At 41.1% G+C, this 26,004-nt stretch overlaps 1 long non-coding RNA gene across 8 annotated transcripts in view; it reads left to right on the top strand.

Annotated features, from left to right (window-relative positions):
* The window catches only part of LOC114549958 (uncharacterized), a 105,612-nt gene that overhangs the window by 23,696 nt on the left and 55,912 nt on the right, over nt 1–26,004 (top strand). For all 8 annotated transcript variants that reach the window (XR_003691635.1, XR_003691634.1, XR_003691627.1 and 5 more), the window contains one exon: nt 22,848–22,899. This is a non-coding gene — a long non-coding RNA (uncharacterized LOC114549958). The remainder of the gene's footprint in view (nt 1–22,847; nt 22,900–26,004) is intronic.

Below are 26,004 nucleotides of genomic sequence, written 5' to 3'. Positions count from 1 at the left end.
TTGTATATCTGTATTCTGAATAAATAATTTTTTTTTTAAAAGTTAAGCTAGTTAGCAACTAGTGTTAGCTTCCTCAAGCCTAGTAAAAATACCCTAACCCCCTACCTCTAACCATAGACTGTCTATGCCTCTAACCTTATCCTTCTAACACTAACATATTCCCCTCAGTCAAAAGTCTTAACTTAAATCAACTTTAAATCACACCACATGCCTTGATTAATACATTCCCACGCCAAGTTGTCAGGGTCCAGTTAGAGACATAAAAACCGCCTAACCCTAACCCTGAATATAAAGTATACAAATGTATGGCAACAACAACAATATAATGGATGTTGGGTACTTGCTGTATGTGGAGTTTGATTAGAACTAACTTCATTTTAAGGGCTTCCCAAATGCAACTCTTCCATTGAAGGCCCTAATACCTGCTCGGTTCTGTAGTAAATACACTATTTTCATCTGAGGTGAGCTGTGTGATGTTTATTAAGTGTTTGTGCTGAGTGAAACTTTAGTGACAGATGTGATGGCCCTGAGGAGCAGAGTGACATGGGCTGATGAAGAGAGAGAGAGATTTATTTATTCTTTTTTTTTGCTCTCTGTTTCTCCTCAAATGCTGGCAGGCGGCCAAGCACCACAGATAGTGTTTATTTTGTCACGAGGCGTGTGAGAGGTGCATGCAAGCTGAAATGAATGTTCTTTGCCATTATCCTCTGCCACTGGTCCATCCCTTCATCCTCCAGTCCATCCGTCAGCAGGACTTTGCTTTCCATTTGGGATATTTTGTCCGAATAAAATGTCTTGATTTTTGAATTGTTGGATTTTGCAGTTTGATATTAGGAGTTTTGGACCGCACGGTATTAAAGTTTATATTTGTGCAAGTCATTAATTTCTTTAATTTAATTTTTTTAATTTAAACATACCATTTTTTTTAATGCGAATTCAAGAGGAACCGGTTACGTCAGCTAACTGCATCTTGCATTTCAGATGCTGCTTTAGAGCAAATGGCCAAGCAGCCAAAGGCTACGCTATTAAGTTCATTTGTCCATTCGTCTGTCTTTCACATTTTCATTATTTATAACCAGAAGTTGCATTTCATCATATTTTTTGTTTTGGAAGTTAACTTGTTTTTGTCATCTCTTTAATATCATACTTCCCATACTTCTGATAGTGAGGTTGTGCATGCATGTATCAGTCAGGCTCATTGACAACCAGTATCCATCAATTATATTATACAATTATACAAAATAAAGTCTAACTCTGTTACAAAGATAGAAGTGGAAGTGTGAGGTTTGTTTCATAATACACACAAGTCTAAAAGCAGTTATCCATTCTGTGTCTTATTTTGTGTCTTGTTCATCATACTACTAGCCTGTAGTTGCTAAAGTGTTTCGTGTGTAAGCCTGCCTAGCCGGACAGATGATTGACATCTGGTAATAAATTGTAGAGAAATGTGAGAGACCAGCACAGCAAGAGGAAGTGCAATGAGGGAAGATAGGTGAACAAGAGTGCAGTAAATTAAAATATAGCTAGAGAGGGGGAATAAGAAGACTACTTTTTTTCATGCTGCTTCTCGCCACAAACTATCACCCCCGTGTGACAGGTAATTATTTTGGCGGCCAGCAGACCTCCCCAAAGCCTCCCTGCCAACCCGGTATCTGCACTTCTCTCAGGGGGCCATCTGTGCTCAGCTACCCCAGATAAGTGAAAGAAATGTGGGGCAGCCATGCTGTGATGTGAGAGGCTTGCCTGGAGCTAAGGTCCTGGAGGCTGGGGCTGCACCTGGACTTTGTACATAATTGTAGAATGGAACAAGAGGTTTGTGGAGAGGTTGGAAGCAGTTGAGTGTGTGTGTGTGTGTGTGTGTGTGTGTGTGTGTGTGTGTGTGTGTGTGTGTGTGTGTGTGTGGGGGGGTCAATACAGTCGACAGACATCTGTACCCCCTCTGACATGCAGATTTGTGTTTCAGAAAGATTTCATAAAGATGATGTTTTTCCACCACATAGGCATTACCTAACAATAGCACGAGTTGGTCAGACCTTCATATTAGAGGGATCGCTACCACTTATGTTAAAGCAAGTAACTTTTGGGTATAATCTTAAGCGCTAAATCTCCAAAGTAAATGATTTTGTCATGTTGAGGAATTCTTTTTTCTGAATTTTAGATTTCACTCATGTAAAAATCTGACATGCTATTGTTTTTTGTGTGGCCTAATAACGCTTCTGCAATATTTTATTCAGGGCTTAAGTGTGAATTCAATAAAGTTGAATTTGTTAATAGGCATGCATTTGCATGTAGGATGTTATGTTGTATGCATTTGGCATGTTAACCAATCACAAATGATTGTAAATGCTGGCTTTGATCATAGATCTCATTATAATGCAGCAAATTTGACGATGAAGAAGAGACTTTTGACAGCTACATTAGCGCCACTCGTTTGGTAAAAACGAAAGGAAATTTAATTTAAGAAGTTATAATGCAGAAACCTTCTATTTATTTTACAATCTGGAAACATAACAGCTAAAATATAAAGGTTAGGTTTTCAAGATTGACAATACACAGTGTGGATAAAGACATGCTTCAACTGTGTTTTTATTTTAAAATTTGCTTGTTTGGCACAGCTAGCAGGTCAACACTGTGTGGAATCAGCACTCGATGGCCACTTCAGTGGTTTCTCATGCTAATTATTGTAGTGCTTTAGTCACCTTGCAAGAATCAGGCTTTGAAAGACGTGGCTTGCTTTCTGCAATGCAAAATTAATGAAGGTGTGAATCTGTAGGCATACTGAAAATAATTCATTTGCAAGATAGTAAGATAAAGTGAAATGTTTTGACACTAGTACTGTATATGAGAGACAGTCATCCTTTCCATATTTGGGACAAAAGGTGAAGAAGTTACTTTATTGTAGATTTGTATGAAGTTCTGTTTGTGCCAAAATAGTGTTACAGTTTTTGTGTTTATAGCATACTGTCTTTGCATCGGTCTGATGTCCTCACTACTGTTTAATGCCTGTTCTTTCAGTTGGCATAAAGTTATGTATGAATGCAAATGATTTAACCGAACTGATGTGCAAAGTCAAACAACAGAGGCGATCGACAAAGTCAAACGAGAAAAACACCACACAATCAAACACAAGACATGCACAAAGTCAAGTCAAAGAACAACAAGAAGAATATCTGTAAACAAAGATGAAACATGACCGTGATATATGCACATTTTTAATTCCAAACCACCCGGGTAACAGCCTTTTCTCCCTGTTGAGGTTAGGAAGAAGGTAACGGATACACCAGGCCAGCACTGAGAGGCTCAGAAGGAGCTTCTACCTTTTTGATTTTTTGATTTATTTTGGATTAGACAAACAACATAATCCAAAGGATAGCATGTTAAAGTGTAAACACTTATTTCCAACGTGGTCCTTTTTATGCTTCTGCAGAGCCTCCACACTGAGCTTTCAGTGAAAGCCTATGAAAGTGGCCTGAAGTTTATACTTGTGCGTTGGTGTGCGTCAATCTCTTCTAGAGAATAGCAGGGCCGGCATGTTTGTGTGCATGGAGAATGTGGTAGAGCGAGTGAGAAAGTAACGGTGATAAGCTTCGGAGCGAGTACCGACTCCAAAAAACAAAGCGTCTCCCCTGGGCTTTCTGACCACAGTTGGAAATCTGTAGCAGGAAAAGTGAACCCTCTCCTTGATTTCATGTTGTTTATGGAGAAGGAGAACCAGGAAATGATTTTGGGGGGAATGCAACGCTACCAAACCACTGCCAAGCGGACCAGTCACAGTTGTAGCGGTTTGCGTCTCCGCAATGTGTAGTGACACTTTTTAAAGGAGAATTCCGGCCAATTTTTACGTTAATCTTGATCGCTATAGCTACGCGAGTACTTTCGATAGAAAAAAGCCCGACCCAAATCAGTGCAGGTAACACGGAGAAGCTGCAGCTACGTACTACAAGCGTCCCCTGAGCTAAAACGGCAGTGCTCGGGGCAAGTTTTAGAGTGCCTTTGTGCCTCTTAACAGACACAATATGCAATTAATATGTCTGTGCCACATGAACAGGGCCCTTACGTGTCAACAAGATGCGTTTTCAACTCAGACATTATTTAAATTCACCTACCCTGGTCCCTGTCTCGAGCTCTGCAGCAATTCAGCACACGGCAGATAGTGCGGGACAGGAAGTCGAGTACAGAAACAAAATAAACATCCGGTTAATTTTCAAAATAAAATACACCGTGCTCACAGCGGCTCATATTACCCTGCACTACACCTTGAAAACACAGCACAGAGTTGTTTCCCCTCTACTCCTCTGGATGGAAACAAACTGTTGTTGGTTTTGTGGTTCTATTCTACGTGAATTCATGAGATCTTGTGGGTCCTCGTGACTACAGCTGTCAGTCATGGCCGCAGCCGTGCTGCAACAAATCCAGATACCTGGTGGGTATTGACGGACGGCGGAGCACGCAGCCGACACGCAGCGGAGCCGGTCCGCAGACATTCCGGAGTTAGTCTACCGGTCCGCCACCTGCAACACAGCATGCTGAGAAAACACAGATATCAGGGTGAACAGCACCATTCTCTTGCCGGGAGGGAAACAGCACACATTCAAATAATAAAACATTATGACTCAGGGTCATAACACCCCCCCCAACATAAACCTGACAATACTGAGAAGAAGAGCCTTGGCAGAATCAAATGAGTCCTGACACACAGCAATCCAGACACATTGTCTGGAAGGGCTTACCAAGCTAGTGAGGGGCGCAACTACGCTAGTACAATTCTAACAGAACCCATGATAACAGCCACACATTCCCAGAACCACGTTTCTGGCACAGGGAAGTCCAGAATATGTGTCAGGGTCATAACAAAGGTGCATGATGAAAATATAATATCCTGAAAGGACACAGATGCAGAACTCGATAAAGAAAGAGTTGTTTGTTAACCTCCAGTGTCTACAGTATATGATTGACAGAGAGCCTCAGAAGCAAACAAACTGGCAGACAGGTGTTCTTACACCAACTTGCTATCATGCCTCACACATCAGTCAGTCACTCAGTCAGTCAGCTATCAGGTCATCCAACCAGTCAGTCAGTGTTTCATCTGTTCTGTCAGTAAGTTCATCATTCAGCCAAGCAAGCAGCCAGTCTGTCTGGCAGAGAGCAGCAAAGGAACACATAAATAAAACATACTGTAGTGAAGGCTTTAGAAGTATCGAGCTCTTCAGTTCCTCTGGGCACGAGACATCTCATTTTCTCTCTCTCTCTTTCTCTCAATTTTTCTTCTTTAAGACAACTTACTCTCACTGCATTACTTTATCTTTGCTCCCCCTTTTCTCTCTGTCTCCTTAGTCGGTTAGTCCGCATCTTATGTGCAGTGTCTTGGGCAGGTTAAAATCCGATAGCATAATATTTATTGTGTTGAATTCTGTTAATTTAGCCATCAATCTTACATCTTGCATTCCAGATCACATACTGGAAACAGCCATTTTCCATTTGAAGTTCATTGGGTTCATTGTGTCACGTTTTTCTCCTCTGCTGCCATCTCTATTTATTTTACCGCCTTCAGTGGAAAACGTCCTCTCTTGTCCGTGTGCCTGTTTCACACACACTTCCTCTCGGCTTCCTCCCTCTGCTAAGCCGTTAAAAAAAACACTAACTGTGCCCCTCTATATGTGCCCCAGCAGAATGTGCAGTATACTGTGGCGACTATAGCGACTTATGAGTTATAGCCCTGCAAGAGAGCCTGGAGCTGAAACACTCAAAGGAAGGGGAGGGGTGGGTGTCTTCCGCTAGTGGTGTACTAGAGGAGCTAACACTGCATTGTGTGTACAGTAGGTACAGGGTGTAACATCACCCTGTTAACCCAATGTGTCTGTCCTCTAGTTTCCCATGCTCGATAAGACAGTGCTGATTGATTTAAGAAAGTTAATGAACAGGTGAAAACATGTCTTGTCATGCCTCAAGTCTTTGAGACATGACATGCAAGTCAAAAAGCAAGTTTGTCTGGTCCATTGATGCATTGTGTAAAAATGACAGCAGTGCAATGACCAACAGCATTCTCACATGTGTTCCTCTGGTCCAAGTACGCAAATTGTAGTGGGTCCAGAGAGTCGGGGGAGGGGGGCGGGGCGGTTAAGAGTTTGACTAACCGCTTAAAGCACTTTGATGATGGTGGAGCCGAGTGCTACTGGGCGGTAGTTATTCAGGCAGAGGGCTTTAGTCTTTTTTGGGGACAGGGACAATGGCGGTCTTCTTGAAACACCAAACGGTTTGGTTTGGTTTGCACACACCTTGAGAGCTCGACCAGGGATGCCATCAGGTCCAGGTGCCTTTGCGTTGATTAATCCTTTTTGAGGGATCAGCACACATCTGCCCTGGATATTACTAGTGGACATCGGTCCTGGGCCTATTGTACCTCCTCAGATTGGGGAGTTTTTCTCAAAGCATGTATAGAAAGTTCTTGTGAAGTTGTTCATGTGCTTTAAGCTTGGCACAGACTTCCCCGTTAACCCAGTGCTTCTGATTTGGGAATGTCTCTATAGTAGTCCTCAGTACAATGTCATTGATGCATTTGCAGATGTAAATGTGTGAGAACGACCGAGGTAAACTCCCTTGGGAGATAATAAGGGCGGCATCGGATAATGAGGTGCTCTAAGTTAGGAGAACAGCCCGTAGAAATGATCTCCACATTATCACTGGTTGTTGATGAAGCAGATGCCTCCCCCCTTGCTCTTCCCCGATGCTATTGTCCGGTCTTGGCAGTGAATGGAGAGCCCCTCAGGAACAATGTCCGACTCTGGGATCGAAAGGTTTAGCCAAGTCTCTGTAAAAAAAATATAACGTTGCATTCCTAGTGTTCTGTTGAAAAGTCATACTGCTCCTGAGTTCATCCGTTTTATTATCCAATGACTGGACATTTGCTAGAACAATACTCGGTAGAGGAGGCCAGTTTTCATGTTTCCTCTGCCTGACTAGGACCCTGGCCTGCGACCCTCATTTCCTGTCAATTGCTACTCCGTACTCCATATTCCAGGTCTATTGCCTATTCTTGACACACCAATGATCTAATGACCACAGCAAACCAATATTCACTTTACCTTTAGCTCTGTTTTGGTCTCCACCATCTCCTGAGTCAAATATTTATGTCTTTAGATGTTTGACTTTTTTTTCGCTTAGCTGTGTTTATCTACCTGGTGGTGCTGAACAGGTTGCATATGGTGGGTTATCTTGGCAGCTGAAGACAATGGGCTAGAGGAGGCGTGCGATATATCTGGGTGATATATCTTTGTAGGTTTATTACTATGTAGTCATTGTTAATGTCAAAATTATTGATTATTGACTGATTATTAAGAAAAGTATAATATTTATTACCTTGATACTGAGTGAAAACTTACTGTGAGCTATTTTTATTCCAGGTAATCATATGGAATCTCTACTTAACTACCCGTTTGTGTGTATCTATGTTGTTAGGTTGAAAGGATTGTGATCTTATAAGTTGTTTTAAATTTGACTCCTTTCTGTGGTTGTTGTTTGACAAGACCCACTTATTACCAAAATCATACTCTCACAGAGTTGACGCACTCTGAAGCGTTGTACTGTGGAAGTAAACGAACACAAAACAGGAAGATAAGAGCGAGGGAACTTTTGGTGATGTAACTGGGTGGTAAAGTAGAAGAAAAGCCCTGAAACCCACAACTAAACAATATCACCTGACTCCTCTCCTCTCCTCTCCTCTCCTCTCCTCTCCTGCTGTTCTTAATGCCATTACTAACCAGTACTGTGGACCGCACTGGACAAAGCAGACAGCATTGAGAGGAGGGGGGAAAGAAAAACACCTGGCAGTTGTGGCGCAAACTTGACCGAATAATGAAAATACAAAATGAATGATCATCACGCTGTGGGCGTTTGCGTCCCTCACTAAAAAAAAAAAAAAAAAAAAAAGAATGGGGAAAAAAAAAACTTTGTTGCTGGATTACTGTGCAAAAAAATCGGAAAATGAATGACATACACACATTCAAAGACAGGGAGAGGGAGAATGTGGCGGACAAAAGGTGAGCACGGTTTGCCGATCTTACCCCTTCCATTCATCTATCCCTCCCTTTATCACCCCCTTCCACCATCCCCTCTGTCCGCTCTGTCATTCTCTCTGTCCCCTCTGTGCTCTTGCCTTTGTCTGGGTCCGGCCAGTGTCTGGCGGACCCAGACAAAAGAATTCTGCCTGTCATGGAGAAAAAGCAAAGGTCTTTGCTCTCCAGGAGGTGGGGGGTGGAGGGGTGGCTGGGTGTCAGGGTGTCAGGGTTGGAAAGGCATTGTCAAAGCCGTGGCTATCCATTGTTGTTTCTGATCTGACGCCTACCTCGCCCATCTCTTCTGTCTCAGATTTCCTTGTCTGTCCACCTTTTCTCTGGGCCTCCGTCTTTTTCCGGAGTGCGGGATGGGAACATGGAAAAAGGGAAATACGACCGATGTCTGGCATGAAGCTGTTTGCCTGTCTAGCGCCGTGGCTGCTTCAAGCTTGGTGGCGTTCCGCGCAGCTCCTCCTCCCCGTGGCGCTGGTTGTTAATACCCCAGGGGAGGTGCTGTTGCCTCCAGTGATGGTGCAAACTTTGGAGTATGTGTCTTGGTCTTTGAGTGATGTAACATTGCGCCATTTTGTTAAAGGTAACTAAGTACATTAACTCAGGTATTAGGGGGTGCAAAGGATCACAAAACGCACGGTTCGGATCGTATCACGGTTTTGAGTCACGGGTCGGATTCATTTTCGGATCAGCACAAAAAAGGGTCTGTACCCGGCTCTAAGCCCCCTAATCTCGGGTAACTCAACTACCAACTGATAGGATGGAGCTCTGTAGCCAGCGTCTGTACCCGGCTCTAAGCCCCCCCTAGTCTCGGCTCGTCCAGTAGCGATTACCGCCTCAATCAACTGCTTTTTAATATGCTCCGTACACATGAACATACAACAGATTTGAACATGTGCCGTTTATGTGAACAGAAAATTGCATTGCCTGTATATTTTCACGGCAACCCTACATGGAGATTTATCAGCCCACTTTAAGTGACAGCAACAGTAAAAATGTATTTCACACTAGTATTATGTTTAGACTTTGCAATTAAGCCGCGGCTCACATGCTTTCCCGAATCGTGATTGTTGATCCATATGGACCACAGATATGGTCCATCACACCACTATCAGGTATTGTACTTAGTAATAGTACTTAGTAGTACAATATTGAGGTTCAGTATTTCATACTTCTACTCCACTCTATTTCAGAGTGAACTGTTTTCCTTTCAACATCACTACATTTATTTGACAGCTATAGTTTCTTATTAGATTAGGTTTTTTAAAAACATTTAATAAGCCTTTTATAAAATAGGAGACATTGTTAAAGATTAAACCAGTGTTTTCCAACCTTTTTGGCCTGTGACCCATCCCATAAATACTAGTTGGAGCCCTGTCTAAACTTCTCAGATTTAGCATTTGAATAACTTCTTGAGCTAAAGTTTTCCAAATAATATAGAATTGTTTTTATAGAATGTGGAAAAGTATGGGTATAAATTGGGGTTTTCTTATCCCATGAATTATCTCAAAACCCCTCACATTTATCTTGTGACCCTTTGCAGGGACCAGACCCCTCGGTTGGGAACCACAGGACTAAACTACATTATTGTATATAAAACTTCCTCTACCTCAACCAGCTACAACAGTAAAATGCTGCTTACGCATTGATACTTCAGTGACATCTAATATTGCAATACATGATAAATTATCAGTTTTTCTGCATGTCGAGTTATTTTACATGTTGATACTTTAAGTACATTTTGTTGCTAATACTGCTAGTACTTGGCTGCTTTACTTTTACTTAAAAAGGGTTTTTGAATGCTGTACTTTTACTTGTAATATATTTTTGTATGAGTTACTTTTACTTAAGTAAAGAATCTGAATAGCACCAACCAGTCTTAGATTTATAAAAAAACAAAAAACAAAAAAAAACATTTGTATTTATTCATTTAACTGTCCACTTAATTTCTCTGGGGCTTTCAGCCACATCAGAGTTAAGATACCTTAGTTAAGAGATAAGGTACCTAGTGTACATTATATTCTGATACCAGGTATGTAAAGTACTTTTTGGTGGATAATGCAAAATTCCTTTTATTGTATTTGTAAATTTTTCTCTCTCTAAAACAGTCACATTTATTACAAAGTTATCAGAAACAGCTTTACAAAAAACACGTCATACTGTATGTGTGTATTTGTATTTCTTCCAATTATTATTTATAATTTAAGGAATATTGCGGGGGACATGGCCGCCATGAAGAAGAAGTTAATTCCACAGCAGATAACAGCCCCGTGATCTTTTAAAAATATACTAGATGTCCCTGTTGCTTTGACAAGGTTACAGTAACATGACTTCCTGCTGTCAGCATGCATTTGTGCAACAGTCTTTCCATTTGAAAGGTTTGGGGAAATCTTGGTCAAATGTCAGTCAGTCTGTTGTCAAGTGACAGTCAGCTCTCAGAGACAAACGTTCAACCTATGACTCAGCCTCTCTGTGATTTTACTGGAGAGTACAAAGCAGAGCTGTGTTGAATGATTAGTTGAATATTGATGCTGAAGCTGTATACCATACATGGATGATATTCAGAAATAAAACCTGTGCTGTGTCATGATTACGCTCAAACACATGGAATGGAGGACAAATGTGTCCGATTTGAATGTAGTTAAAGATTCTCCCATCCCTAAACCTTTATTCTGGTGTTGTTGCCTCTGCATATTTCCCTCTTTTGCGACGAGTGTTGCTATGCAGCAGTCTGGGGACAAATTGATTATTCAGTCCGGAGCCCAGACAGCCAATTGTCTCCTGTACGGCTTTGATATGCTGAAATGTCATTCTGACTGATGCCAGCGGGGATAATTTCCTCAATGTCACAGTAAACAAAAAATATTTACCGAGTGTGAATTGTCAGCGGCTAAATCTGATTCAATTGGTAATATTTGTATCAAAGTGGTCTGGAAAATAACCAGCCGGAACATGGTAATTTTTATTTTTTTTTAAAAACAAACTTTTCTATGTTTAGTAGTTTCTTAATCTCATATGGATGGGTCGGGTTTCTGTATCTTTAAACTGACAGAATAGGGAGTTTGAAGAGACACTACATTTATTTTCTGTCTTGTTACAAATTATAACCTTTGACAAAATTGCACTATTTTCTCATTATGAACCTTAATATGCAGTGTTAAAACAAACCAGTTATTGTATATAACAGATACCACATTTCCCACTTTCATTAAACATTATAGGTATATGGCATACATACTTAAGAGCTGATGAAGTGACTTTCAGTGATTTCTAAATGTCTCATAGCACTGTCTGTCTGTCTGTCTGTCTGTCTGTCTGTCAGCAGTCTGCATGCAGTCTGTGCAGTTCCTGGCTGTACTGTAGTTTCTCTTTTGTACCAGCAGATGGGGAAAGGAAACATCTTAATGGGATGAGTGTAAGTATGTACAGGAGGATATGGGAGATGATTGTAGGGCTCACAGTGTATCCTGCGACTGCTCGCCGGTTTGCTGCTGTTTTATGAGACAAAACTTGTGGTTGATGGCAAAATCGAGGATATTTGAATAAAAAAAAAATGCTTAAGTTCTTAAGTGATTTTTCTGTTTTTAGAATTAAACTGCTGTTGCAGATTACTTGTTAATGTTCTCAGGAAAAAAGTATAAAATTGATATATAATTTGACTTTGTTCTAAGCAGTAAAATGTATAAATTTTCATGTTGAATTAATATAGTAAATTAATGTAAAAGTAAATGTTCATGATAATAACTTTCTTGCGAACAGTTTCAGTACAAACCATTCTTGATTTTTCAAAGTTAAGAAACAGTTTTTTTCTTTGTGTTGACTACATGTATTTATCTTTCTGTCATATGAATCAAGTCAAATCTTTCAAACTTACTTATTTAAATTATAATTGACAGAAATTCAAAAGACTGCAATCTGAAAAGGTTTGTTAGCTTCTTTCTAAACAATTTAAGAAACAGCATTGACTTTAAAATGGTAACACAAAAACTGCATGTTATTTAGCATGAAATATTAACGTAATATATATAACCATTTTGGTTAAGTATTCTTAATTATTATTTGATTGAAATCTTGTATTGATTATCAGGTTATACTTGGGAGACCAAGTAATCACTCTCAATTTCTGTCCTTTTTTCTTTCATTTCATTTCCATCCTCTACAAAAACTTTTTTTTAAATTTATTTAAGATTTATTAAACCCCCTCCATACTTTCAAAAGTTTGGAAATTACATACATTATCAATGCAGGTCAAATCCCATCCAGAATGATGCAACACTTTTCAAATTTCAGCTTAATTCCTTTGATTTCAATAACGGACGTGCCACACGGCCTTCCGTCGCTGTAGGTTGATGAAGTTTATGGTTGATTTAAATAGCGTTGGAAAGAGGAGGGGGAGTTGGGGGGGATCACGGGGGATCACGGGGGATCACGTTACTCCGGTGCTTTAGAAGCACACTATACAGCTACAGGATAAGCGACACACACTCTCTCCCTCACTCTTACACGCACACACCCCCCGCCCCTGAAACGAGTGTCTCCGGGAGATGATTTCCTTCCCTCCGCGTCGTCCCCCTCGCGCACCCCCTTTCTCTCGGCCCCCGCCCCCCTCCTCTCTGCTACGCAGTGTAAACACAGTGTTCCAGAGGAATGTTGGACTCCTTGACCTCCACTGCAGTTCACTCGGTTCAGCCTGGCCGCGCTGTGCTCCAGCATCAGCAGCAGCAGCAGCCCCCACCTCCCCCCCCCATCTCCCCGTTACCTCCCCCTCCAGAGCCCCTTCACTCCACTCTCTCTATTTTTCCCCGCCTTGCCTGGCTCCTTCTCCTTGTCTCGACTCTCCTCCTCTTCTTTCTCCTCATTTTTTTTCTTACTCCCTCTTTTTTCATCCTATCCTTATCCATCGCCTCCCTCTCCACCCTCCCCCCACCACCTCCCACCCTCTCTTTTCCTTTCCCTTGTTCTCTCCCTTTTTCCACTTGTTTCATTTAAATCACAGTCATTTCATAGCATAGCGGTGGATTGTGTCTCTTTTTTTTCCTCTTTCTGGTTTAGTTCACTTACTTGATTGGCACATCACAATCCAAACTGAGAAAACCTGCAGCTGTAGTGAAACCACCACACTGAGAACATGTAGTCGGTGTAGTAACTAACTATATTCTACATGAAAACATGACAAATGCACTCAAATACACACACCTTGCTTGGACTGCGGTTCCTAGAAACAGGAACTGAGAGCCAGAGGCTTTAGTGTCTCTGCACCGCGAGGTGTCTGAGGGAACAGAAAGCAAAGGGTTACAAGTGCATCTGGCCGCTCGTCGGTTTCATTACCACGGTGACAAGATGGCCAGAGCAGACGTGCTGCTCGCAGTTTTCCCTGACTGTGCCGTTTTCAACGGTTCAGGGGGTTTAATTGCTGCAGGATAGAGCAGATTATAAATACATGCAGCCGGTCATCGCAGGTCGTGCTGAATGAGAACGTCTGAGGGAATCAGAGACTGTTTGTATATTTGCAATAGATGCTGCTAGTGCTGCAGGGGCTGCACGGGGGCAACCGCGTCCCAGCCGGCAAATCAGCCAGTCAGTTTTATAGGCTGTCTGTCTGTCTGTCTGTCAGGCTGCCAGCTAACTGACTTGCAGGGTCAGCAGCCAGCCAGCAGATAAGCATGGATAGCACGAATATAGATAGATCAGAGGAGAGCATTTTGTGTGTGTGTGTGTGTGTGTGTGTGTGTGTGTGTGTGTGTGTGTGTGTGTGTGTGTGTGTGTGTGTGTGTGTGTGTGTGTGTGTGTGTGTGTGTGTGTGTGTGTGTGTGTGTGTGTGTGTGTGTGTGTGTGTGTGTGTGTGTGTGTGTGTGGTAGGAGAGCATGTGGGGGGCTCTTTCAGATCATTTTTTGCATGCAAATCCGCTCAAACTCAGCATTAGAGCAAATTCAGGCATTTACATTTGAATAGACCGTTTTACATCTTTATATTAATTTGACACAGCGAGGTGCAGACCAGTGTCAGCCTGAATTCAAGCAATGCTACAAGTATTTTGATCTCTTGCTTAAAAAAAGTAGCAATACCACATTGTAGAAATGTTCTGGTATAAGCTGAAGTGCAGCATTCCAAATTTTACTTAAGTTAAAGTACACAATTACCAGCAACAAAACATTTAACCCATTATTGGGTTGGTGCTATATTGAATTGGGTCAGTTTTGACACAGTGACTTTTGGTAGTGTGTTTTTAATATATATATATATATATATATATATATATATATATATATATATATATATATATATATATATATATATATATATATATATATATATATATATATATATATATATATATATATATATATATATATATATATATATATATATATATATATATATATATATATATATATATATATATATATATATATATATATATATATATATATATATATATATGTATATATATATATATATATATATATATATATATATATATATATATATATATATATATATATATATATATATATATATGTATATATATATATATATATATATGTATATATGTATATATGTATATGTATGTATATATATATATATATATATATATATATATATATATATATATATATATATATAAAAAAGAGATGGAATCATTCTGAGAATACTGTTATAGTAGTAGTACTTTTAAGTAAAAGTATACAAAATTCACTGCTTTTTATTGAAAAAATGGATACTTATACTTCATAATCATAGATGGGTAAACATGTAAGACTATTTTATTCAAAAACAAATGGTTGTAATATTGCATGTTGTGTGTTTTATGGTCATTTATGCAATATATCTCTAGTACAGTTGTTATCCACTTAGAGTAAATATGGTATTTTTTAAATATATATATTTTTTAAAGGATGATGATAATATTGTTTTGTATACTTGGTAATCATGTTGAACTATAGATCACCCCTAACTGATATCAAGGAACCTATACAGATTTTCTACTTTACTTTTTATTCTTTTATAGGTTTCTTGCTGTACATAAATAAACAAACTCAAATGGAATTGTATTTGACTCGTAGAAAATGAGCACTGATTTCAAAACCTGAAGGGTTAAAAACACACTCAACCAAAACTCATTAAAACAGATTTTATTTTCTGCACACTAAATACACACTTCAGTTTATACATCCTGTTTCTGTGGTTCAAAAACTGCACACGAACAGTTTTCTTCCTCCTCATTGTCTTCTGCATCATCGGCCTGACTTAATTCTCTCTTGTGATCCTCTCTCCATTAACATTAACCTTAACTGGAGCTTTTCCCTATCTTTCTTTCTGCTGGGCCGGCGGCTCTTCCTCCCTGCCGTCTCCTCCTCCCTGCCGTCTCTTCAGTGATTTGAGACCGTCCTTGCGTTTGCCCCGACTGCTTTTATTTGCCTACATAAATCCCAAACGCCATGTGATCAACCAGTTGCTATATATGTAACAATTACATATTAATCTTCTCTTAGATTGTGATCCTTGTACTGTAGCTGCGAGCATGAGAGGATCGTCAATTACTCGGGTTGGCGTAATTGTTGCACGCAGATAATAAAAAACGATGCTGTTGGAGGAACATGTGGTTGCTTGCTCATTATGCTGACAGGAAAGAGGAACTTGGCTGACCTCTGCTGGGCTCTGACAGGCAGTGTTGCAGATGTTGATTACGGTTTATGATTTGATCCAGGATGAGTATTAATTCTATATTATATAATTCCCCTGACTTCTTTTATACTTCCCCTGACTTCTCATTAGAGAGTCTGTGCATCCTGCTGTTGTCCAGCAAAGAGCATCAGTTTACCAGCAGTAAATATGGAGTCATTTTTGTAATAAAACAGCAGGCTTCTTGAATATAATAATGTACATGCAAAAAATATACATTTCGCAGGTTTTCTAATTGGGATTTTGCATGTGGAACCCCGTCATTGATCACACACACGAGAAAGAGAGCAGAATCCGAGAGACTTTACTGAAAAGGGAAAAGAAGAATGATGGAGGGAGAGCAAGTGACAGAGAGAGAGAGAGAGAGAGAGAGAGAGAGAGAGAGAGAGAGAGAGAGAGAGAGAGAGAGAGAGAGAGAGAGAGAGAGAGAGAGAGGGGGAAGCAGATGGCTGGAAATATAGCCTGATAAATTATTCATCTAGGCTGGAGTCTGGAGATAGATAGATGGATAGGAGCTGGCATGGACACCTTTATTAGGATTCCAAGAGCTGGGAGGAGAGTGGTTCAAAATACTGTGATTGCCTTTTGAGACTAAGAAAAGTAAATGCATCAGGCCTGGGAACAGCTATTTGCCGGAGGAATTAAACATCTTGTATTAAATGAAACTGCGAAATGACAACCGATATGTTCATATACCGAACTTGTGAAGCCTAAAAATAAGTTTTAGCCAGTCATAGATGTGATTGTTTCAACTGCAGTATTGTTTCCCTAAAGCCAATGCATGTATAGTGTAACAATTAAGAAACAAACTGAGGAAAAATCGTATACAACTGCCTGTAGTCGACTCCATATGAGGTGATTCAGGATGCTGCGTGTCTGGAAAAACGCTGGGATGCTCAAAAGTCCCAGCTGCCCCCGACAGTTTGGGTTTCAGAACAAGTTGTCTCAACAGTGAGGTAGAATAAAAATTAAAAACGGCGAAGAGGGGAAACAACCCGGTTCGTAAAATAAGATTTGTGGTATGCATCTGTGGTGAACGTCTAATGCAAGTCCAGGAGTCCTTGACTGGGTTTTTTAGGGTGTCCGAGTTTACTGAGGAATGGATGAAGTTCCAGACTATAATTCATCAGAATGTCTTCCTCTGACAAGGATATCTAATTTGAATCTTGTAATTGTAGCAATTTCCAAACTTAACACTGTACAATGTATCTAAAATATTTGCATCGAAAACCTTTATTTGCCTTGAGATAGCTGTTGTTTGCTTTATTTCCCCCTCAGTTCAACATATGGAAACAGTAAATATGCTCTCTCCATGTTCTATTTTTCCTCTTTGCTTTGTGCATCATGTGCATCATATATGACTCTCCCAGATTCATAGACACACACAGACACAGATGCACACACACTCCTGAGTGGAGGGCTGCGGGGAAATAGAGCAGAGAGGAAGCTACGTGCCTTCGCCAAGCAAGGGCTGTCTGGTGTCATGGCAACCAGTGCAGATTACCCCACCCTCCATCAGTCCGAGAGAGAGAGGAGAGAGGAGAGAGGGATGGGCACACACATGTATACAGTACACACATACGGGAATGTATGGAGACACACATCAAATTGTTACACAACATCAAAAATGCTTCTACAGGGTTTTCAATTATTTGACGTTTTAAATAATCAGTTTAAACGTATAAACTGGTGCTTGTCAGCTTTTAAAACGTAACGTTTTCTGCATTAGCGACATTGTCTCCAACCATAGCAGTAAACACAAAAAACCTGATTCGACAGGCGAGCACAAGGAGAGAGCAGAGGTAGCAAGGAAGCGAGAAAGAAAATGAGCAGGGAGGGAATTTAAAAGGTGAGCGATGATGAGAGTGGTGCAGGGAGAGGTTGAGATGTGTGAAGGGGCCATAAACATATAGTAGAGCTAAATACGTCTGGGGGATATACTGTTATTAAAAGCAGTTAGGTTATCCAATAAACAGCTTTACTGTGGGGGTGGACACTTTGCAACGTGTTAACGCGTTTCACGCCGCCAGAGTCCTACTGAAGGGAATATAGCGGGACATATTATTCTCTAAGTGTGTATGTCTGTAGGTCAGTGCTGCAGACTGAGAAGAGAGGAGGGATCCTAGGCAGGAGGAGAGCAGAGGCAGTGATACATGCACAAGCTGACATCAAGAGAGGGGGGAAGAAGAGGAGAGAAGATACTATTAGAGTCTGCATGAGGCAATAACAGGGTAGTTGGATTAGATTTTTTAGGCAAAAAAGCAAGAAAGATAGGGTGTGGAGGAGATAAATGGCACTAGCACGAAGAGAGGAAAAAAAGGATGGAGGGGTGGGGGAGAAAGAGAAAGGAGGCAGAGACAGAAAAGGAAGGAGGAGGAGGAGGGGGGAGGGAGTTGAGGCCATTTGAGGATATTGACTGCGGCACAGGCTTAGCCATCGTCCACCGTTACATCACAGCTGAGCTCAAACTCAGGATGAACCACTCCTCCCTCTCTCTCTCTTTCTCTATCTCTCCCTTTCTCTGTCTCTTTCTTTGTTTCTGCCAACCTCTTAAAGCGCTTCAAAGCCAACTTTTGACCGTATGGCAATTAAGCAATGTAGGATGATAGAATCTGTCATTATTTTAATGGAATACACCAGGACGGGATCCGACTGAAATCCAGAGCAGTCGTTTTCTCGTTGGCTTCCTTTGTCTTTGTGCTGCAGTCGTCATCGGTAGCAGCAACATGGTTGTAATCAGCCTCATTAAGACTCTTGTACACATTGTAAACAAGGCGCCGCACTCATTTGATAGGATGTGTCCTCCACAGAGGCGCAGTCTGTGATTAGAAATCAATTAGCATCACCGCCATGACCATGGTGCACTGAATTATAAACTACTGTACACAAAGTAAATCTGTCTTTAATGAAATATCCACTCCCCGTCAGCAGGCCTATGACTTTGAAAAGATGAGTATTAACAATATTAATTTGTTTACAACTTTTATTTAGGCAGTGAAATCTGACTTAATGTTTTGCTCTTTTACAGCATCATTCTGCCTCAAACCTTTATAGCTGCACGCAGTCTGTACCAGCTCTGCAGGAGCAGTCAGGGGTTCAGAACCCTGCTGCAGGGCACCTTGATATAACCTAATTTACCTTCCTTTCTCTAACTTGTGAATAATTTGGGGATTTAAGGCAACCTCACTTCCCATTTTCCACTGTGCTGCGTTCCGGCTGCACTGCGGTTTTGTCTCGTCCCCCGCCATGCGCCATACCACACCGGGAGCGTCTCAGAAGCAGAGCGTCTTGACTGCCCGACTCACAGATTTTGTCTCTACAAATACTTGAAAGAACAATCACGTTTATTAGCCAGCATCTACCTTCCACTCCAAGCACTCCTGAAAATTTAAATCCATGCCTTATCATTTCTAACGTTGTCCTTTTTAAAAAGGATTTGTGACGTTTATTGTGTTTTTCCACCTGCAAAATAAATCTCTCGTCGTCCATGGTGTTGTAGAGGAGACGTAAATGACGTCTACCTGTTTCACTTCCTGCCCGGCTGTCCGAATGCCCTCTGGCTCGCGTGGAAATAGACCTATCGCATATCTTTAGCGGAGCGGAGAGCCGCTTCACTATCAAGCATTGACTTGAATGGCCGCGAGGCGGTTGTGGCGTCTCTGGAACGCAGCACAGACGCGCCCGGTGGAAAATACAGTAGTGGTAAGTCATGATCCCACTAGGCTGTACCTGTAATCTGCAAATAATTCCACATGAAGCATTATTTTCCTTCAAAGGTTGGCTCACTTTTCTTTCATTTTCAAGGTCTGATGTTCATTTGTCATTGTACAACACAGGCCTTCATAAAAGCAAAACAAAAACAGTATTTCTGTTGTGCATTTTTTAAATTTGCATTAGAAGGAAAACAGAAACACTGTTGGTAAGTGTATCTCACATAGAAATATAATGGATAGAAAGTCAATTCATGTCAATTCAAATCAACGTAGCAGAATGTTCAGAACATTAGCCATTTTTATGTGTACCATGGTAACGTATGAACTTCCATATAAGCAGACTCTCGGCAAGTCGCGGAGGTGAGGTTTTGCAGTAACGGACAAACGAGCAGTGGAGTAGTAACGTTACGAGGCAGAGAGCCAGCCGCCAAATGAGTCAAATTAACTTATACCATATATATATAATACTTCATCCGACCAAAGCACACTGCTTCCTCACATGAGTGACCGCTTTATTCAACTCGTTTTCTGTGAACAATGTGGCGAGGGGGTAAGGTGGAGTTGGCAAGCTAATGTTAGCCAACTAACAGGTCGGCCAGTGGCTGGCTGGCTAACTGGTTCCACCGTGCTTTCATGCTGCATTAGTTACAGAGAATGAGCTGAACAGCGGGCTGGGTCTAACGTTATCGGTCCACCGACCGTTGCTGCTGGGTCTAACTGTCCCTCATTCTCACTCCCACGCAGCTCCAAGAAGGTCTACCGAGCTGCGTTGGGTTGCTCTTCTCCCAGCGATCTGCGACACAGTTTACAGCCCCACTGATGCATATTGTCATCATGACAACTACCAATAATCGCCATTTTGTTGTGTACCAATCAAATGATCACGGCAAACAATTCAATGGCCTTTCTATCCATTTTATTTTATTGGTATCTCTGTCATAGGCAATCTAGTCATCTGTCAAATTAAAACAAAAATATAGCAAAGCTCATGGGAGCTGCTGGCCGCCACATCTGCATGCAGCGTTGTAATTGCCAGGAAGCAGCAGAGAATGTCTTGCTCTGGTTTTGCCTTCAATAAGAAAGCTTTATTTGTAGGGATGTACTGTTGTGACTTTCTCTCTCCAGATGCCAATACTTCAACACAGGCTATCTTCTCATACCTATCACCGATCCAATACAACTGCTCTCTTTTTCCCAAATTTAAAATCTACACCCCACTGTGTGGAACTCAATGGAATAATTTTGATGTAAGGTAATATGAGGGCAGGGATTGCTGTGGTACTAAAAACTGTGTTTGAAATGTCCATGGCTTGATGAATGACACTGAATTCCATAATTACATTGACAAAGAAACTGTATTTGGGCAGCTGTGGCTCAGGTGGTAAAGTGGTCGTCTACCAATCGGCAGGTTCAATCGCCTTGCAGTCTACATGTTGAAGTGTCCTTGGGAAAGACACTGAACCCCCAATTGCTCCCAATGCTGCGCCATCAGGGTGTGAATTTGTATGAATATTAATCGGATGAGCAGGTGGCACCTTGAATGGCAGCCTCGGCCACCGGTGTGTAAAAAGTGAATGGTTCCTGTAGTGTGTACAGGCTTTGAGTAATCATTTATTTGTAGATCAGTCATATCTGTCTGATACCTGATCTGTGTGATAAGGTCACGATTGGCCCCGATCCAGCGGATTGGTTTGGTGTGCCCTTACTTCTTTGTAGCTATAGTCCTTTCTCACAGGATACATTTGACCCCCTTTTTTAATTCAACCTTTCTTTAACCAGGATAGGTTCCATTGAGGTTAAAAATATCAAGGGAGTCCTGGTCATCATAAGCTGCAGCACAATATACAAACAAGTGATTGTTAACAAACACAAAACCAAAGAACAGACATTATTGTTACATCTCAAGGAACAAATTGCAGTACATGCCATGCATCCAAAATATCATTTTAATCACCTGCAATAAATTCCAGTCTGAGGGTGTGGATACCTTAAACCCCTGTTCCCATTCTCTGTACAAAGAATTTGATACAGACAACATAGAAAAGTCTTGTGACCGCAATGAGGACACTACTGTCCAGCACTCTTCATTTACCCCTGGTATAAACCTCAATCTATCTGGAGATTTCATCTCAGGAAAAATCATGTTAATGCAGGTTTAAATTCACAAAGAAGGCAATGCAATTGGAATGTGATGGCATCGGCCAGAACACATACGGAGAAGGCTTGGCTCACATGATCAGATCTCAGTCAGGTTTAAATGCCGTCTGTACAATTGGCCACATTCTTCCGAAAAACATCTGCCACCCAAAGGTCACTCAACTCCCAGGGCCAGACTAATCTTGCCCAGATACAGACAATTAGCTACTTGGGAATTATACCTTTCTCCCACTATTGGTGCAAACTGTACAGCTTTCTATGCTAGAATATACCTAGCCACAGATTTTCTGTGTGGTAACATTCATTCAGGAATATGCTACATACATATACAAAACTGAAATAAGGAGGGTCTTAACACTAGTTTTGGACACACTTAAAGTGCTCATATTATGCTCATTTTCAGGTTCATAATTGTATTTAGAGGTTGATCCAGAATAGGTTTATGTGGTTTAATTTTCATAAAGCACCATATATTTGTCATACTGCACATTGCTGCAGCTCCTCTTTTCACCCTGTGTGTTGAGCTCTCTGTTTTAGCTACAGACTGAGGCATCTCACTTCTATTCCATCTTTGTTGGGAGCCGCACATGCACACAGTAAGGACTACTAGCCAGTCAGAAGCAGAGTATGAGGGCGTGCCATGCTAGCAGCTAGGCGAGCATTATAACGTGTGTTACAAAGTGACGCACGTTCGTCACGGAAGTAAAGGCTGGACTACAATAGAGCTGTTTGGAGAAGTTTGTGAACAGTGTTTTCTGTTGGAGATGTTAAGTCCCTTTGGGGTGGACTTTGGACTTTTTCACTTTGTAAACCTATATCGTGCACAAAAAAGATACATAACACAATAAAGGAAAGGGAAAAAGCCAAAAAGCATAAATGAGCACTTTATGCCCTGTCAAAACGGCTGTCAAAGCAGGGCCCACCTTAAGGCCTGTGTTTAGTGATTCCAACATGCGTTTAACATTAGACCAATAGCTACTGTAATTTAAAACCCATCACATTTGCAAGGAGAAGAAAAGGGAAGAGACGGTTGGTATAAAAAGACACCACCGTTTGTCTTTTTTAGTCATAAGACACACAGGCAGGTCAGGCTTTCAGTTAATTGGTTGAAATTCAACATTTTACCTTCATCTACTTAAGTACTAACCATCAGAATAATCCTCCCAATTGGCTAAGTTATAGTGTCTCTCTATGTAGGTATTAATCTGTCTCATCTATTTCTGTCCTCAGGAGCTGCCAGGACAGCAGACTGGAACCTACAGGTGACCCCTGGCAGTGATCTGTAAGTACCCATGTGTCATATACCTTTTTAAAGTTGAGCAGATGAAAGCAAGTGTGTTGGAGAGAATTTGAGGTTTTGGGATGACAGACTGGTAGTGGTCTGTGTCACAGTGTGAGGTGTGTTATCGAGACCATTATCACTGTAAGGTATTAACACAGCATGTGAGAAAAGAGACAACACAGATTCACAACAACAATACGATTCAGAATATTGCTTACACCTTATACTTGGTTACACATACTGTACTCTCTAGCTAATGTTTACTTTGATACAGTGCTTCTTTTTGTGCATTCACTTTATTTATTTTTTCATTTTCACACACTGTGGTTGTAATCCATACAGCATCTTTGCTACTGCTCTACTAACATGCCCATGCCCAAACTCATGGGGGAAGGAAGCATACTGTTCATGGCAGGGAAAGCTACAGTATTTCACAATGAACGCTCCATTCAGAATCAGCGGCATCTACCGTGTATCACTCCAAGCAGTGACATTTTCCTTTTTTTCAAATGTTTTATTTGCAACTGCCACTTTATCCTCCTCAGTGCTTCAGTGGACATGTCCCATAAGTCTCCCCTGCATTCTCTGCCTTTGATGTGCCAACAAGAGGCTGTTTGAAATACTGTGCATATATGTAGTTTGCACAGGTTCTACAGTCATTTGGAGTACTGGCAGAACTGAAGAGAAGAGTGTTGAACATGTCAGGTTCCTGTGTCCTCTCTGTCTCACTTTCTGTCTCTGTCCCTGTGTGATGCAGCTGTTAGCGTTCTGTACTCATCACCCTATAAATACAGCAGCTGACTGATGGACCCTGCAGCAGCTGTCTGCTGTCCAATAGAACATGGACACACAGTGTACACACAGATACAAATACAAATGTGCAAAAACACATACGTTTTGTTTGTTGTTGCAAAAGAATTTCATGGACTCCTTCTAGTGGGAGGAGAGCCAACATTAGTCCAACACCAGCATCATTTCTTTCTTTCTGTCTTCGTACAGAATTCCCGTATTACAATTTGTTCACCAAGCAAAGTATTACTTATTATTGGCTACATTTCACTAGATTCACGAGTCAAACGAATTATGGCATTGCTCGGGCTAGTATGATTTAATCCATCACACTCGTTTAATTAATAGAAAGTCGCTTATTTGTTAGGATTATGGCTGTCAAATTCTGTGAGTTTTGATTGTATAATTTCCTAGCTTTTTTATTCTATGTATGACTTTTTTCATTTAAAAAACATCTTAAGTATCCCTCAGAACTGGTGTTGTCTTTTTCATGGTGGAAAGTGATAAAATAACAATTTCCTGCAAAGAATTCTTGATATCTCCACTAAAAACTACAAATAATGACACACCGTGACATCCAACATATCAAGGGTGAAGCTGATATATACTGATATAAGCCGATATCAGCTTAAGCCATTTAACAACATTTAGAAATGAAATGAATGTGGATGGAAAAACCCAATGGGAGCGTTCCCCTCCTCTGTCTACCACACCCGACAGCAGAGAGTGGCAGTGAAACAATGATGCGGATGTTGAGGATCCCACATTTATCCTCACTATTCAGCACTGCAGCAGCTGCACAGACATAAGGAGAGGCATCATTACAGCGGACCAAGGTCTGTTAATAGGCTCGCGACGTGGGGGGCCTGCCGGCTCTGCACGGGGCTCATGAGAGAGGAGAGGAGGGCGGGGAGAGCAAGGGGAGGACAGGGGTTAGGGAGGAGGACTAGATGTGGAAGGAGTGTTTGAGACAGGACGAGCAGGGCGGGAAGGGTGAGAAGGAGAAGCAGTGAAAAGGAGTTTGTAGTATATAGGGTGTATTTTTATCTTTCCAGAATGAAATTGCATTAATGGATTTGGTATTGCTTGCCAATTTCTGCTGCGAAATGGCTGTAACCCAGCACACATTTAGATGATGAATCAGCGTTGATATGATGGCAGCTGTTTTGAAAACCTGCGAAAATGAAAGCTGAGTTATCTGCAACCATCCATAGCTACTAATCTCAATCAAAATATTTTATCCTAATTTTAGAAGCTGTACAGTAATTGATGTTTTACAATAACAAAATATCAAATTACAATGTGAAAGGGTTCGCTTGTTGTGATGAATTTACAGAGAAGTATCAGATGAATCTGCAGCTTTCTTTGGCTTTAGTTTTAAAGTGAGTTTCAGCTTTTTGTTATCCGTCCTGCAGCAACTTTACTGTCTTGGTTCACTCTCACCACCCTCATAGCGTTGTTTTCGTCTGAGGCAGGCAGCTGTTTTCAAAGAAAAAGCTATTTAAACCCACTGTACACTACCTGCTCAGCACCAAACAGCACACAGACACAGTTACATAGTGACTAGCTGATGAACACAGTGGAGCAATTCGCAGCTGAAGAGTCAGATGTTTTTCTCTGTATTTTTCTATCTCTATTTTTTGTCTGATAGAGACCAAAAATAAAGCTAAAAGAACAGTGAATATTGGACCTATATTCACCAGATGGACATACAGTATTACTCAGGTATGTAATCTGTCATAGTTCTTAAACCTTGCCACATGCTGATTACCCTTCTGGAATTGTAGTTCCACTTTCTTCCTGTAGTCCATTTTTTTTGCCTCCTTAATTGCTCTTTTTTTGTAGGCTGCTGCTTCCTAATTGTCCATATTTCCAGGCTGCAGTGTGTGTTTATGGCCTCCTGGATGGTTCTGGTAATCCATGGTTTCTGGTTGTGGAATGAGTTTTGGGTACAATTGCTTCTGTTGTTTTTCAAATTAAATCTACCACCGACTCAGTGCATCCACGGATGTCATTGATGACATCGACAATGGTGGTGTGGAATGTGCTCCGAACTGCGTCGAGCAGTGCAGACTGTATGGTGGCTTCTGATTGGCCTGACCATGTCCTCAGCCACTGGGGGGCATGCGCCATAGTTTGTTTACATACTTTGACCTCAGTGAGATGTCAGCATGGTCGCTCTTCAAGAACGCAGCTAGCGTTTCTGCTCTGTAGCCATTTTGAATGGCGTGTAATAGTGATCCAGAGTGTTTATTCCCCTTGTGGCTCAGTCAATGTGTTGATGGAAGTCAGGCATAACTTCCTATGGTTCAGGTT

The sequence above is a fragment of the Perca flavescens genome, chromosome 3 (genome assembly GCF_004354835.1).
Source record: "Perca flavescens isolate YP-PL-M2 chromosome 3, PFLA_1.0, whole genome shotgun sequence".
Taxonomy (NCBI): Eukaryota; Metazoa; Chordata; class Actinopteri; order Perciformes; family Percidae; genus Perca; species Perca flavescens.
The sequence above is the reverse complement of the archived record's forward strand: the minus strand, read 5'-3'. Positions and strand labels throughout refer to the sequence as shown.